General features: G+C 42.3%; 1 protein-coding gene across 2 annotated transcripts in view; it reads right to left on the bottom strand.

Moving 5' to 3' along the window:
- Positions 1 to 12,470, bottom strand: part of sema6a (sema domain, transmembrane domain (TM), and cytoplasmic domain, (semaphorin) 6A) — a 103,872-nt gene extending 91,402 nt beyond the window's left edge. Inside the window, exon 1 of one of the 2 annotated variants that reach the window (XM_084946597.1) lies at positions 12,035 to 12,470. The gene's annotated coding sequence lies outside the window, so the exon portion shown is untranslated. The remainder of the gene's footprint in view (positions 1 to 12,034) is intronic. The other variant, XM_084946598.1, reaches the window with a different exon arrangement.
- Positions 12,471 to 12,790: the final 320 nt, after the last annotated feature.

The following is a 12,790-nucleotide window of genomic DNA, read 5'->3' as shown; positions in this document are numbered from 1 at the left end:
TTTGGATACCTCTGTGCACGTACCTGCGTCCTTGAGCCTGACCGTGTATATTATTTTATAGAGGTCTTCTAGAATTTCCAGATAACGGTCATAATCCCATAAAAGCTTGTCAAAAGCTTGTTATCGCTCACACATGTTTGTTCATCAAACTCCACCTTAAAACCCCTCAGAGGCGGATAAAGTTCCATCATCTGCCAGGTAATAAAATACACTATTTGTTCTCTTATACAAATGTCTGCAATACAGGTGCGCTCGTCTCTCTGTCCATTTGAGAGATAGTTATCAGTTAAAAGGGTAACCAAAGCCTCTACACTTGTCAGGTCCCCCCTTTTTTCTGCATTCAGCTCCTCATTAGGTCCCACTGTGAATAATATCTCCTTTTAGCTCTGTTTACTTGAGGCATATGGCAGGCCTACAGTAGTCAGCAAGCTGTTTCCTATGACTAACCTTTCCACTACGGTTTTATTGGTGCACTCTTATGAGCACATCATATGGTGACTGCAGCATATTTGACCCATGAGCTGAACTCATGATAGCAGTGGTTTCACCGAAAAGAGGAAGACAGCGGTCATCCGTGTGAGGAGGAAAGGCACACAGGGCAAACAGTATTAATGCTTCTATTGATTACAATCTCGCCATCCGCTTCTACACTCTCGTTAGATGTAACACAATGCATCCCAGGGAACGAATAACCATTGCTAATAGCTATAAAAAGCTCTTGAGAATCGGCTAACATTCTAGCCACTAAAATCAATATTTCCCCCAACCACAATCTTTATTTAATCTCAGTATAGTGGCACGAGGAATTAAGGATGAAAAGCAGATGAGAAATTGCTCAGTCAGAACAGAGTAAGAGACACTGGGTTAGCCTAAATTGACTGAAGCTTAGCCACTAAATCTTAGCACCTAACTAAAGTTTACACAGTACCCCTGTGTGGCTGAAACTGATTCAGACATGCTCAAAAATCCACTCTGTTGCTATCCAGTAAGGTACTTTGGATAAAAATAGCGCCTCTCTTCCTGTGTTGTGTCAAACTGACTCCAATCATTCACAGAGGATTCCAAATAACAATTAATTAATGAAAAGTACCTCCCCTGTGCTCACCGCTCCAGTTGACGCTGTAGTCACAACCCAGGCAGTATTTACTATAAGTAATTAGCCCAGAGTTACAGGCATGGAAATCACCGTGATGATGGAATAACTATCTGAATGCCTCAAGGGCGGGACAGGAAATGAGAGCACTCAAACAGACAGTCATGCCTTATTATGCAAGTGGTGGAGGTAAGAAATACAGCCTCCCCAGGTAATTAAGGTCGTGTAGGCAGCTTCTTACAGACAATTGCCCTGAACAAGCCTGGTGTGAAGTGAAAGATGCTGATGTAAAGTGGAAGTGAAAATAAGTGAAACTCTGCAGTGGTCTGACCTCTGTAATCAGAACCAGAATAAAATATTAACTATTCAAGCATTAAAAGACAGACAGTTTGAGCAGGTTACACTATGGATGGATGAGTTGTGAGTTGTATTATTTTAAATATCACAAATGTAAGTGTTGCTAAAATGGCAAGCGAAACTGCATCGCATACGTATAATGTTACTCTAAACATGTGCAGCTTGAAGCACACTTCACAGTAGCCATAAATACTGAATTCTCCTATTGGATGTATTTAAGGCTGTCATTTAATTGCTCAGCTGTCACGGGGTCCTGAGCTCACATGATTATATTTGCGCATACTTATGTGCATGGTGTCATGTGTGCGTAAGAAGCACATGAACCACTGTGCATATAAAGCATATGGCAATATACTTAAGCTACGGCAATTACTGGTAACCACATCCTCATTCTTCACAGGGTTTGTGCTATCTGTGACTGTTAAATTACCACAGTGTGGGTCAGCCAGGGTTACATAGCTTGACTAACGCAAAGTACACACTCACATACACCATCATAGTTGTAAGCACACACTAAGTCCTTCACCTGTTAATGTGTGAAACAAATGACGCTTGCAGCGGCGCCAGAGCGAACACACCACCATGTCCCATCTTATCAGCTGGCTGCATAAAACGCTGTTTGTTCTAGATAGAGTCTGCAACAATCAACCAGTCTGCTAGAGGGGATTCAACTGGCCCTGGATGACTGCACCTCACAGGACTGAACAGAGAAGCAAATCCAGTGCAGCACGGGGGAAGGATGGAGATCAAAGTCAGGTACAGACTGAATGACAACAATAGGCCTACACCACAGGATCAGCTCAATGCTCCAAACTCCCAATCTTATCTAGGTCAGAGCCACACCTCCACAGACTCATCACACTGCCTTTTCTTGCTGTTTGATTTCTTTGTTGTCATGGGTGGTGATGTAATCTAATGTAATTTTGCAGTGTAAACTCTCAAGATGAAGACCAGGTAGCAAAGCCGTGGATTTCCTGTGTGAAAACACTCAGACAAGAGCAAAACTAGTTTTTGGAATAAGTCAGCCAAAGAGGAACCAAAACAATAATCTTCTAAAATGTTTTAAACCCTTCAATACACGTTTAAAAGGTGGGAACCAGCTAAAAAGAAATAACTTTCTGTTATAAATATGATTTTTTTTAAAAACACAAAAATAATTTACTTAAGGAAGAAGAAGGAAAAAAAACTTCCTTCATCAGTAAAACCCTCCGAAACCTTGTAAATGATTAACTGATAGTGCGTCTACACAGCATCACCTTCCACCCAGTGTTCCTATCTAGTTACCGGGCTAGCATTACTAGACCAGGTAAAATTAGGATATCTTGTCCATCCAGGCTTAGCTCACATGTACCATGACAAAAACCTGCAGAAGGAAAAAAGACACGGGGGAGAGAGAAACTGAAGTGGTTGACTAATGAATTAGCTGTCTTCTGTTTTTCCTACCTGTCAACCAGCTGAGAACAGTTAAAAGCCTTTATGCAAACAAGATTTGATATTGAGAAAATGCACAGATTGTAATAATCTACCCGAAACAGAAATAATTCTCTGTGATAAAGCCTGACCAGCGTTGACTCATCAAATTCTCTTCAGAGGAGCTCGGCACGTAGCCATCACTCCTCACTCTGATTCCAAACCCAATTAAATAATCAAGGGTTCAACTGCTGTATAATACCATAATCAATACACAGAAAATGTCTTGGTTATTGGGATGAAGTTAAACAGATCCCACAGAAAGTACAGAAAACCATCAGAGAAACAGATGAGAAGGTCCAAGATTAGCTGAGGATGGGAGCACATCAAAAGATACAGCGTTTCTGTATGCAGCTGCTGCACTGCCCAATCAAACCAAACTCAGAGACCAAAATAAGCCTCGCTGCATATTTCTCAGTCTCAACACACACCAATTTATGCAAGAGTGCATACCTACACAAACAAGACACTAGTTCCAATACATGCACTATAGCCTTACCCACCTTCACAAGCCCAGAACCATTCACCTCCAGAATAATCCAGTCAGCAAACCTTAACAGGTTTAGAAAAGCAAAGCTTTTTAACAAATAACGTAAAAAGGCCCCCAGTAGGCTGTGATGAATGAATCAACCCAAGCATGCTGTGAACATTATCAGAGTGGGGGATGAATGAATATATTATCATGCAAGGCACAAATTCTCTTCTCCTGCCTCACAGCTTGTCTGTTCCTGCCTATCAACCTGCTTGCCTGATTACCTGCCCACATACAGAGCACCTTTTGTCCAGATTAAAGGGGGATGGATGGGGCAGGATGAAATATTATTTCTTTTCACGAGAATTCATTTTGAAAAGGAGATGCGTTGGTTTCTTTGCTGTGCCTCAAAGCTTCACTGCCTCCCTTCCTAACTGTCCAGACTCTTTCTATTACCCTCTTTGACAGGCTGTCTTCCTCTGTACCTGTCTTTTTAAATGTCCCAGTTATCTCTAAGTCTGCATTCCTGCATGCCCCTAGCATAACTGTCTATCTGACAGTCTTGTTTATTTTCCCAGCTCAAGTTTGCTGTCTATACATTACGTTTATGTCACTAATTAGCACTAACAAATACATTTTTTTGTGAGCAACTTACAATGATTGAGTTACATTGGGAAACTGCTACAAAACTATGTGTAATTTCTCTATTTAATTTTAAGTTTCACTGTAATTGAAACATGCCTACTGGTTTTCCCCATTTGTCGTATTTTTGCTAAGCTTGGCTATCTGCTGCCATTTGGGGGCAGAGTCAAAAATATGTTTAACAACTGGAAATGCAGAATTCTCTATTTTTATGCGTGCACTGTTTTTGGTTCTTTGCTGCTAGAAACACCAAAGTCAAAGGTTACAAAGAACTTTGTTTTAGGTGGGTGAAACTGAGTGTAAAAATAATTAAAATGATCCCCTGCAGCTACTGTCTGTGCTTCTCCTATGTACTTCTTCGTGCTCCATTGTTTCTCCCGCTTCTCCTTCTTGCGGTGTACTGTGTTAATTCGCTTTCCTGGTTAAGCCAACCTTTCAACCAATCATCATTTGACCTACATGTAGCGTCATCGCCCAGGGGCGACACGGTGTTTGCTCGTTGAAGGACTGTACGCGAGCCTCCACGTTGTATGAATTCCCATAATCCATCTCCCTGCGTAGGTGGGAAGCTACAAAAACAGACACCAACGCGGGACCATAAATTGGCCTTCAGCTGGCTTCGAGTATAAATGGACAAAGCTTCGGATTTTTAACTAAACCAAAACAACAATTTTTCTTTTGACCAAGTGTTTCAGGAACCTAACAACACGTGGGATTAGGAATCGGTTTACTGGTGTTTATGTCAAAGTCCTGCATTCTGCACCATTTACCCCGGCCTCCTTCCTGTGACTTTTCTGCTGTATAAGGATTTATGTTTCCTGGATTGTAAAAACATTACCTGTAAACACCATTATGGCAGCTATTTAAATATATTCAACTGGAGATACAGTTGCCTTTCTAGCTGCCTACCTGCCTGCTAGTCACCCTGTTTGCCTATCTGTTTAGTTTCCTAAGCTCAGGCTGCTGTCACACCATACATTTAATCATTACAGGAGCCCTGACTATACCAAGCAGCTTCCCTGAGCTGACTGAACTGCATGCATGAATGTGTGTGTGTGTGTGTGTGTGTGTGTGTGTGTGTGTGTGTGTGTGTGTGTGTGTGTGTGTGTGTGTGTGTGTGTGTGTGTGTGTGTATACGCCTTTGTAAGGCCTCCACTCAGCATAGTGATGATAAGTACTCCCAGCCCAGCGCTCTGCATGAGCTGATGGACAGACAGGCCAAGAACATTGGGAGCCTTGTGGTGAGTTGTGTATGTGTGTGTGTGTGTGTGTGTGTGTGTGTGTGTGTGTGTGTGTGTGTGTGTGTGTGCGTGCACGTGCTTTCGGTGTTGCTTTTTTTTTGTTAACCAGCCACGCCACCAGAGCTTGCCACATGGCTGCAATTTGTTCATTAACTATGTAATAAATGTACACACACACACAGAGGTAATATTGTTCGGAGTTCTGCCTGATTGGATTCTGAAATAGAGGACCCTCAGGGGAATCACTTGTAGTCTACCAGCCACTGTGACCAGGGGAAGACAGATTTTTTAACAAGGGTTGAGACAAATGCTGAAGAAGCACACAGAATCTGGATTTTTCTACGTCTAATAAGAAACACTGTGAATATAAACTAAGATAATACTGGTTGGGTAACTAAATCTACTCCTTGATTCTGATTGCTCGCATATGACCAGATGTAAAACTCCTTTCTTAATACCGTTCATGCTTATGTGCCTAGAACTCTAGAGACCACTGTAAATAATTAATATGAACCCGGGACCAATTACAAGAACTCTATGATCATCATCAGTGAATCAGATGAGTTTGGGATGGTTGTTACAAATCACATGCTGACTCGGATATCAATTAAAGGTTGCTTAAGGTAAGCTTGCCAAGCTCAGAGCAAGCTAATGCTTGCTTGTATCACAGCAAGCAACATTAGATTATCGAACGGCAGATAATTTAAACAGAAATATTGCTGTGGAGGGAAAAAAAAATCCAGAAATGTGGATCATAAACGAAATCTGTCAAGTCCTGTTTGGCTCGCGTATGTAAACCAGCAGTTCGGCTTTCAGAGACAACTGCTCCTCCCACATTCAGCGAGGCATATAACCTCTGGAAGAGTGACTGCTGCTCTGCCTTGAGCATACCGATCACCTTACACACTGGCTTTCCTCTACTTTGACAAGTGATTCACATACATGTATATCAACACGTGCACAACCGTGCATGTCTGTTTGCACAGCTACTCACAGAGCTATAAAATCTGCACACACACACACACAACCTTTAACCCCTCCCCCACCTGGATTAATTCACCTGCTGCACCTGAGAATGCGAGCACTATGATGTCACCTGCAATCCCATTACTTCAAAAGCACAAAAGCACCTCAGTGCCATCAGTACAAAGAGCAAACACACCCTCTCACTTCTTCCTTTGTCCCTATGTCCCCTAATAGTAATTCCCCAGCAGAAAGTCCATACACAGTGAAGGGACAATTACAGAGTGTGCTGTACAATCAGGTATTCTTGAGTTTCTGCCCACTAGCACCCATTACGTGCACCACTGTAACAATGACAAGCTTTCTTTATCCCTCTTCAATCTTACTGACATGAAAGAAACTGCCCTGACGCATGAATTTGTGTGCACTAAAAATGCGCCTTGTGTGCGTATGAGTGAATTTGTGTGTAATTGTGTACACGCACTTGAGTGAAAGGTGGTTGTGCAGTGAGAATCCCATGATTACAGTGCTGCCAGTGGACTGCACTCCCAGAAGCCCCCACTGGAAATACTCACAAGCAGGGAATGATGTGATGAGACAAGGCGATAATACAACCACCACATTAGTGCATGGTTAGCCATTAGAAGACCCAGATGAGATTATGAGGTCATATGGGAGGTACAAAGCCTACAGCCAAAACAAGAAGTCTTTCTGTGAAAGTACCGGCACATGGTCATGTTTTCCTTCTGTGTGAAAGGAAGCAAATATAAATCTGGAGAGAAGGAGAACAGGGCTGAAAAAAAAAGAAAAAAAAGCAACGAGATAGGCAGATGATAAAATGCTAAGAGACTGAGAAACAAGAGCTGATAGCATGAGGTATTCCCTGCCTTGGAAATTTCCATAGTGGTCGATTTATGGACTAATCCATCATGGAATAACACATGAATTCAGCATGATTTGCCATCAAAACGACCAACTGAGCATGAAACAGGCGACCCTTGCCCATCTTCCATTTCAGCTTAGTGGAAGGATTTTTCCATTGTAAAGCAAGGTGAAATAGCAGCAGTTCAATGTACTGTAACACACTGGAGATGCACCAGCCCCATGAGCCTGCTATTCACAAGATGACGCCTACTGTGAAAATATTCTTCTGCTCTCTTTAGGAAGGAGAAAGCAGAGAGATGGAAAGAGTTTATGTACGTATGTGTGTGAAAGAGAGAGGAGATAGAGGATTTACTGCTGAGATAAAAATGGAATCCATTTTGGTTCTTGAAGCACTCTCACCCACAGTGTGAGGACCTACTCGGTGCGTTATCCTGGCATTGCTCTTTCAGTCACTTCCCCTCTTCCCTCCTCTGCTCTCTTTCAATTGTTCAGTCTTCCCCACACTACACTCTTTATATAATTTCCTCTTTTCCTCCTTAGTCACAACTCCTTCCTTTCCTTTCCTTTCCTTTCCTCTTCTCTCCTCCCCTTCTTTCTCTCACTTTTCCTCTCTCTAGGCAGTAACGCACCCCAACACTGTCTCAGGTCCTGAAACTATGGCAACGGAATGAGAGAGCAAGCGCTCTCTATGATTAATAGATGAGAGATGCAGTGCCAATCGCTGGGGCCTGGGGAGGAGGGACAGATGCACTCGAACAACGCCACGCAAACACGCACACACAGTCGCAGAGAGTACACACAATGAGAGCACACTCAAACCCCCCCCTCGGCATTAGCCACCCTCTGTGCTTTGTGGTACTATACGCACGGAAAAGGGTCTGACTTAGGCACTAGACAGAGACACAGACACATAAGCAAATTAAGAGGCAGTAAGCAGGGTTTTTTTCTGATGCTTAACATCCACATGACACACACACTTTCTTATTGGCTCCCAACAAGCAAACTAACCACAGAAATAACCACAACCACAGTAGCGGATGCAGCCCTAATGAGTCTTAAAAGACTGTGGATGTGTCCATGACTCACAGCTGGCTTCTCTTACCTGCAAAAGCACAACAGCAGGACGGGAACTAGGACATCATATTTTAACACTGTGTGCCGTGATTTACATCATCTGGTCTGTAGCGCAAGACTTGGTTGTTTTCAAGGCCACTCATTCATCCATCTCCCAGGCAATCACACAAAGCCCTGCTGTTTTTGGATTATCCCTGCAAATGTATTTCCTTTCCATTCCATCTGAGTAATGACAGGCAACCAAACCCAGCTGTGACAAAGGTATTACCACATGTTAATGTAGCATACACTAAGTGCTTAAAATAATAATATGAAGAGAAAGTGCACAATTTAAGCTGATTTGAAATGTTTCAGTGGATGGGTTTTCATCTAGCACGCACGGCAAAGTTTGGCTTCTCTCAGTCTTCTCCTAGATGAGCTGGCTATCACTTTCTAATTCACTTAATTTCCAACAACAAAGCATTGCCAAGGACCAACAGCCAAAACACCAACAGACACTGCTTGCTTGGTCCTTCATGCCTCTGGCTTTTTTGGCATGCAGTTTACAACACGCTCAATCAATTATGCTAATGTAATGAGTATGAAGAGTGTTTAACACATGGATGGTTAATTCTGTGGATGCACTGTAGAGTCATTTTTTATGGAGCCACAAGGGTTAAGGCTAAGTGGGAGAAAGCAGCCAGTTAGAACAACACATTGAATCCATGCATGCGTCTGTGTGTGTGTGTGTGTGTGTGTGTGTGTGTGTGTGTGTGTGTGTGTGTGTGAATGTGTGAAAGACAGCGAGAACAAGAACAACGCGCAGAAGCTAGTGATTAGTGATTACATTCTCAATGAGCCATGCTGTGAATAGAGCATACAGGATTCTACAGCACTGATATATATCAAGTGCCTGTAGTACAGTGAATACCATTTATCATCTCATATAAACAATGAGCAACATGTTCCAGTAAAAGAAGGCTGTATGGTGTATAATGAGTAAATAAACTTTTTTTTCTTAAGGAATTCACAAATATAAGTTAAACAAAAGGGTGGATGCAAATCTCAGCATAGGTCTAATATCTTTTATATCTCTGTCAACATTTTTTTTCAGATAAAATGATGTAGTTATCAAATAATCACAGAACTCATTGCCAACAAAAAAAAGTGAGACGGAGCAGCAGAAGGTTAAGTACAAAATAATGTTTATATAGAGCAGTTGTATAATTTGTTGTAGCAGGTTAGGATATCTTCCTGCTTGTTTTTTTTTTTACCTTCTGAATCACAGCAGACTCCCACTGAATCTGAAAAGAGAGCCAGCCAAAAACAGACACTGTGCCATAACATCTGTGATGCAAAAGTTCAAACCCAAGCTTCTTTGATTGAGCTGACCCGCGTTTCTAAAACAAAATGTGTTAAAAGCACATCCACAAAGCCGGGATTACGCTCTTTCTCCGGCTTTGTTCTGTTACTAGAGGTTTGTTATTTAGTGTTACGGTAGTGCAACTGAGGCGGCGGCAATTTAGAAAGACGTGGAAACTGAAAATGGGGTAAGCATCAATAAATCACATTCAGATGACTAAGATGCGTTTGATGCTTTCTTGTAGTCTAATTGTTTCTAAAAAAAAAAAAAAAAAAAGCCCACACACCAAGGATGTGCATCAATAAAACATGGCTTTTATTAAATATGCATAAATACACACACTATTGAATGCAGACTATTGACACTGACTGAATGAGGACCAGCAGTTAACAGTGGCTGACTGTTGTGGCTGTTTATAATAGAAGGCCAATTCATTTGAACAGGAGCAAAGCTCTTTATCAATTATTCAGACCCACTGTATTAAAGCAACATCTGCATCTGTCCTTAACTGGCAAAGGTTCCTGCTTCTCTCTTCCTCTCTCTGTCTCACACACTCACGCGCGCACACATACAGTGTGACAAATGCACATCAGTCACACACAATGCCATCCCCGTTGCTATTGTTAGGGGATCGGCGGATCAAACGCTCCACAGAGCATTGCTCCAAATACAAGCAGCAACTCTGGTTGCCCTGCTTTATTCTGGGTTTTTTTTTTTTCAGGAGGACAACAGGCAGACTGTTGTCACTAAGGTAATCATGCTGTAATTCATGTGTCAGCACAACCAACATGTCAAAATATAAAGTGCTAATAGTAGGATTAGCACTCTTATTGGTGGTGCTGTATGCTGCGTGAGGCAATATGGTGGGACTTGCGGGCTGTGCAACATCTTAAGAAAAAAAAATGCCTCCAGGATTTTTCAATGCCTCCAGGCTAATGTTGTAGGAGGAGAAGAGGTAACATGTTAAAACATTTTTGCTCTTTCCCCATTTAAGATCTGTGTGTAATACCCAGCACAGTGTGTATGCTGACAGCAAAAAAAACATAAGGTCACATGTGAAAAAACACAGAGGAGCCCCAAATATTTCCAGGCATTTCAGGGAAAACATGAACTACAACACCCTTTCCTCTCAGAGCTGGTGTAAAGTTGTTTTTTCTTTTTCCACTTAGAAAAAAAAAGGCTGATACACCATGTGGTGCATCTGGAAAACAGTTGACATGATGCATATTTTGCAGTCTGCATTCAAAAGTGCTTGGATTCACCCATTTCTATCAGCTCACTTGCACACTTTCTAATCTATAACCTACATTCAGAGTTTGAAAATTCCTTTTCCAGCTATTCCCAGTGCCTCTGGGGAAATCGAGGAGAGGAGAGGAGAAGGGAAGGGAAGAGAGGGGCAATCACAGAGTAACTGGGTGTTGGCACTTGTGTTGGATGTGGTTTGTGAGGCCTCTATCTCTCCTCCAGGCTTGTTAAATAAATAGAAATAATGTGCAGAAGCACTTCTTCTACTGGAAAATCCACTTCTCAACCTGCGCCCCTGGTCAATATTAGAAACATTTGACTGATCGTTTGGAAAAGAGTAACAGTGACCACTCCATCACCTGGTGGCTGAACACGCCCTAACCAGTGTGCCTGTCCCTCTGTGTGTATGAAACACACGCAGAAAGCGAGAGAGAGGAAGAAAGTCTCAGCCCGCAGAGTAGCTCACTTCGCAATAAAAACATGAATGTAAAATGATTAATTCACATCACATCCCTGTGATTCAATCAAGAGTTTTGTAGAAATACTGTGAAGCAGAAAGCTTGTTAACAAAATTTGTCCACCCTATGAATATCTGCTTTACATACAGATACATTTACTCCACGTAATGTGGAAATAAATTGCAAATGAAAATCCCGTCATGCACTGTAATAATGAAGCGAGGATTCGAGTATTATGCGTTTTCATAACATTAACATTAATATCTTAAGAAGTGTGTTTAATGGCTGTAGTTTGAAAGTAAGCACTGTGAAGTCATAGGGGCGGGAGGACTAGTCGGTCCACTCCAGCAAGTTCCTACAAACACGTTTCCCCTCCTTATTTTCATATTTTGAAATTATACACTGGTATTGTTTTTTCTGGTGTTTAGACGCACTAGCTTGATCCAAAATAGGTCCTCACAGACTTACACTTCTTTCTACTATATGAACAAACAGTATAGGAGGGATTACGCACGAAATTATGATCTCTTTAAATCACCAGATGGTATTTTTCTTGCGGAAAAGGATCACAGTTCTCATATGAATTTAAAATGTACACCTTCTGATTCACACATTTAATAAAAATGCTTTTGTAAATACGCGAAAACACATTAAGTTGATACGGTTACCGCGCGAAGCTGGTGCACTTGTCGCCCGGTAGCCTGGCTGCACAGAAAACAAGCCTCCGGGGTTTGAGAAAGGCTGGTACGGGCTATGAGCGCATGAAGTTAGACGTAAACAAAGAAATCTCACCTTCAGCTCATGAATGGATATCCCTCGGAGTGGTTACACAGCTCTGCCTTTTAGTAATCCATGAGATGTGTCCCTCAAAGCAGTTCAGATGGTGCTCGCTTTAGGATAACAATACGAGCGCTACTTTTCTCATGCGCTTCTTTTTGTTACATGCCGCGCTCAAATCACACCACTCAAATCGGAATATCCATCGGAAATCCACACTAGTGACAAAAAAGGACGCTTTGCCTCGTAAACTTCCCTCAGGTAAACTGTACGAACACAAACAACCGGGTGTCCCAGAACTAGCTACGGAGCTGAACGCAGTCCCTTCCACAAAAGCCGACGGTCATCCTATTTGGAGATGAAGCTTCTTACCAGACTGAAGCGGAGCGCAGCAAGCCCAGCTGTCACCCACCCGCTACACACACACTCTCTCTCACACATGCATAGGGAGGAGCTACGTCTATGGAACGGGAGCTATTGTGTCAATGGGTGCCAGTTATGGACAACTGTATTTCTATTTTTACGCAGTGGAATGCGCGTTGGAGAAAGAGAAATCTTGGGGGCTATTAATAGTGTCGACACAGGAAAAAAACACAAAGAGGTTATTGGGAATGTCAATAAGATTAACTGGTATTCTGTATGCTGGCCGCGGATCCGGGCCGCGGATGCAAACTGTCACTGGTGACACAATAAAGATGCAGGTCCTCCTTCGACCCCCCACACCCCCGCCGCCGCTTTTGTCAATGCGAATCGGAATACGATCAGGTTCAG

Source organism: Perissodus microlepis, chromosome 12 (assembly GCF_051167445.1).
Source record: "Perissodus microlepis isolate ML-2025 ecotype Zambia chromosome 12, ASM5116744v1, whole genome shotgun sequence".
NCBI lineage: Eukaryota > Metazoa > Chordata > Actinopteri > Cichliformes > Cichlidae > Perissodus > Perissodus microlepis.
This window is presented reverse-complemented; position numbering and strand designations above follow the sequence as displayed.